This window comes from Nannobrachium achirus, assembly GCF_963921795.1.
Source record: "Nannobrachium achirus genome assembly, chromosome: 7".
Classification (NCBI taxonomy): Eukaryota; Metazoa; Chordata; class Actinopteri; order Myctophiformes; family Myctophidae; genus Nannobrachium; species Nannobrachium achirus.
In genome coordinates, this window is record NC_137816.1 from 28,126,120 (window position 1) to 28,130,791 (window position 4,672).

Consider the following 4,672-nt stretch of genomic DNA (forward strand, 5'->3'; position numbering starts at 1 on the left):
ACAGGTTCATTTGGTTCCAATTGTACACTCTCAGAGTTATGGTGTTCCTTGAGAATTAAACACAAGTTTGAGAACCACTGTTTTCATGATAACAATGAATGTATGTATGATTTGAAAACAAGCTAAAAGACGAATTATGAATATTGGCTTTAAGGTGAATTTGTTATCATTTGATATGTACCCGGGTGGCCACATTTCTAAACTATCTGAGCCCAGATGCTTTATACAACTATTTGTATTTACACGCTACAGATGTGGATCGCAAGTGTTATTAGCTTATAAAAGACTGAAGCGAAGACAAAAAAGGAGAGAGAGAGAGACATGTAGAAACTCTGAGGCCTTCTTTTTACAGAAGCAAACATTAAATACAATTGTACTCAAATGTTTTTTGACAACAAAACGTGTTAATTCTTCATTACTGTTCTGAGTTTTTGTATATCTGTTCTTATATTATTTCCTTTGTGCCGACGCTTTGAAGTCAGTGTGTTTAGATCCTTTCACAATCAGCAGATTTTTTTTTCCAAAACCAATGGAGTGCTACAGCCGGTTTAGATTTCATTGTACGACAGTGTCATGCACTGACGATATTACTACTAAAACGTATATCCACAAGCTCTTGCTCTTGTGGATAAAGCTCTTCCAATATAAGGTGATTGGCTACTTCCGGAGCATGACACCATCGTACGACGAAGCACAAATTAGGCTTCTTTCAGACAGCCAAACATCCGATGCAGTTATTGCGGTTATTGATATAGCTTAGATGTTAGCAAAAAAGAGCCGTTGGGCACTGTAACGTATCAGCTGATGTAACGAAACGGGCTCGAGGGACAGGGACCTTCTCGACACATACCTATCGTGTGTAAAATGTAAAATCATTGTGTTATTCTGAGTTACAGTACAGCCGGTGACCATTTGAGCACAATAGCTGGAATGTTTTACCATGAGTATGTGAATAACCGAGCCTCTACAGAAGATTCCATCTAGGAAAAAGAATGCATTTATTTAGCCCATAAAAACTGAGGATACTGATACAGAACCATGTGTGTATTGTGCTTACACTGTATGATATAGACAAAAAAATACATAAAGTGTATATAGAGTTACTGCTAACGTCATTAGCTTTCAATGAGATGGTGCGTAGGTTTTGTCTCTGCACGTTAGCCCTTGCACATTGACCAGAGTCTCTAACGGCACTTCAGCTACGTGCATACTCTCGATTTGTACTGATACAGTATTATGGCAGTTCTCAGTAGACTAAACGATATATATGAAATAGTCCTACATGCAGATCATATTTTCTACTGTGCTTTAATGCTTATAAACGTGTATGTTTAATTATTTACTCCCTGTACTGTAATCAAAGATACCCTGTATTGTTTCCTACTTTGTGAAATATATTTTTATAAATATTGCTGAATGAGTGTGCTTTTTTCATGTCAATGAGAGCAGAAAAAAAATCTTCAAAAGCTTGACATTAGCATTAATTAACCCCTTACGGACCTAAGTATATACTTCATGGACTAGTGTTCCCCAGGGGTCTGGCTCTTTTTTCCCACTACACCAAAACTCTTTGTCAAAAACAACCAATCTACAAGCTTGTAGATGTGCTATTTTCTTTTGCTGAATGTTTCTCTTATGTCATGTCCAGAAAGAAAGAAAGAAAGAAAGAAAGAAAGAAAGAAAGAAAGAAAGAAAGAAAGAAAGAAAGAAAGAAGAAAATATATATATACAGTATATATTTTAGTTATTTTCTGTGGACTTGGAAAACAGACTAGTCGTGACCTATATGAGTCGAGACCGTGTGAAGAATTTCAACTCTGAAGCCAAACTCCTAAAACGTCAGTGAGACTATGAAGAAGAAATGCACACCATCAAATGTCACCTTCTTATCGTTTTCCCTTCCAGCAGCTCTGCCTTTCATTCCTATCAGTGATGTTGAAGGCAAACCCTTAATCCCTCAAAGTGGCTGTTTCTATTTTTTATTTCCCCCCCAGTACATACGGTATACAGTTGGACATATATTATCAGTTTGACATTAAGGAGAGGTAATTCAACTTGCAGGACACGTTCGTCTGAGTAAATATGCTTAAGTGTTCCTCAACTGAAGTCCCAAGGCAATGGAGTCAGATAATTTTTATTCCACATTTGGCAATGACCTGACATTAACCACTATTCGTATGCCTCTGCTGGCAACAGTCGCGACTGAAGGCCTTACTGTATGTTTCCAGGGTGTCTGTCCGTTCCTCCGAATGTCCATCCGTCCGTCAGTCCATCTGTCTCAACCTCGTGAACGTGATATCTCAGGAGCGCTAAGGGAATTTCATGACATTTGGCGCGAACGTGGAGTTGGACTTTAGGATGGACTGATTAGGAGTAGGTAGTCAAGGCCAATGGTCAAGGTCACTGTGACATCATGTCCGTCCCAACCTTGTGAACGTGATATCTCAGTAACACCCTTAAGGGAATATCATGACATTTAGTACAAAGGACCTCTTGCGACTTGAGGATAATCTGGTTAGAGGTATGTGGTCAAGGTCATTCTGTGATCTCACAGAACACGTTCATTAAATTCCTTCAAAGTCAGACAAGTTAACGGCAACCGTTTGGTGGAGGCATACTCTACATCCACAATGCGGTATTTCTGGTTATTCCACTTTTGGCAGTATGACCCAGCATTACATACCGGTACCTAAGCCCCATTTTCCTTTTTTGCATGATGGTGTGGCATAGTGAGAATTGCCGTTCAACAAGTTCACAACGTGTCTCAGACACTTCGTGAGCTTGTAGATCAAATGTAGATGCTTGAACTTTTTTTTATTTTTTATGACATGCCTAAAATAGGGATTCCAGGTTTAAAGTGTGTAAAGCTGCAAAACGTAACTTGCCTTTATGGATTGGATAACACATGATTACATGATAGCAGATGTTAATACCATATAAGGTAGACCAAATAGGTTGGTCTAACTTTGTTCAGACATTTAGCCCCTGTGGTCGGGTAGGATCGCTACTGGTTGACGAGTGGTATTGTACAAGCGTGACGGTCAAGGCACATAAATATGCTTTCCCTTTTGGCTCAACAGTAGAAATGTCGGCGCTCACACAGGGGACCCGGGTTTGAGGCTTTGTCGGAACACCAGTAAAAGTTACGGATTGCAGCTTTAATGTCAGTCTGACAAACAGAAGCAGTGACTTACAAAGAAAGCAGGCACACATATTCAACAGTCGAAGCCAATGAATACATGCTGGATTTTGAGAGTAATTACCGGTATGCACTATTGTGTTTGTGTTTCCGACATCATTTCCATTTCAATGTATGTCTCATCAAAAAGAAGAAAAAAATAATAATGCCCACAGTGAATTGATCTCAATATGTGGCTGTGAGTGAAGAGAATATTTACCAAGGGAGATAAAAGTTATGCATGGAAATAACCGTGATTATATTAATTATATTGAACTATGTACAAAGTACCATTTTATACTGCAGCAATAATCATCTTCCCTTCCCTGTGTTGCCAAGTGAGCATTAGATATAATTCCATTTTTCGTTGGCCTACATCTTTTAAAGAGAAGTATTTGTTTTTGAATGTCAGCTCATCTTTTTTAATCTTGTTGAAAGATTAGATATTTGTACAATCTTAAGGCTTCTTGTAAACAATACAAGCTCTTGATCTTGTCTATTACTGGCTGTCTGAGACACTGCTTCCTCACAAAATACACACATGCACACAGACACTATTTCTTGTGAGGTTATAAGAATATTAGGGCCGCAACCAAAAATGGCAGAACTACATTTATGCCAACAACTTGTCTGAATGTGCACGCGCATCTGTATGCTGATGTATCTTGAGAACCATCAAACGGACCGACTTCACCACGTGCGTCGCTGACGACCCGAGGGAGTGCTGTGCCTTGTATCGTGTTGGTCAGATCAGGTCGTCCAAAACCACCGATCTGACCGCTATGCCCATATGGTCATGCTCATATGGGACCACTTTAAACTTTGCGCGCACCGGTAAAGATCCGGGGAGGTGCGATGCCTGCCGTTGAGTAGATCAGATAGGCGGTTGTCCAGAACCACTGATGCTGATTAAAAATGTTTTTCAAAAAAATGCCTAAAATGTTTAGGCATAATGGGGTAAGATAGGGCCCGAAGTCTATTATTCTTGAAAGGAAAATAATACTCACTTACATAGTAGATGTACTGTATTTGTCATTGGTTACACCAACTGGATATAATCTGAATGATATGAATAATTATAGTAGCCTACAGTATAGAAAAAAATAAGAAGAACCAAATTGCGTAAATTGCCCTGAAAAACCACTTACAGGCAGCAGCCGTTCGCAACTGGTAAAAAAAACTAACCTAGCCCAACCCTACCCTCCCCTGCCCCTTCTTTGTATATACTTACTTACTTACTGTTTAGACTCTTTTTTTTTGTTCTCTCATTTTTCTTTTCTTTATATATCTACTGCATAGTACTGTGTTCTATTCGTCTGTCATTCAATGTTATATGAGATACTGGTTTCCTGTGGAAATAAGCTTAGTCTTTTCATGGATCTCCTTTTAGTAGACCTTGTACCAGTGAACTGTACCGTCATGAAACTGTACCTTTTGCTATGCAAAATACTAATAAAGTCTTCAATCAATCAATCAAACCATCTCATCCAACAA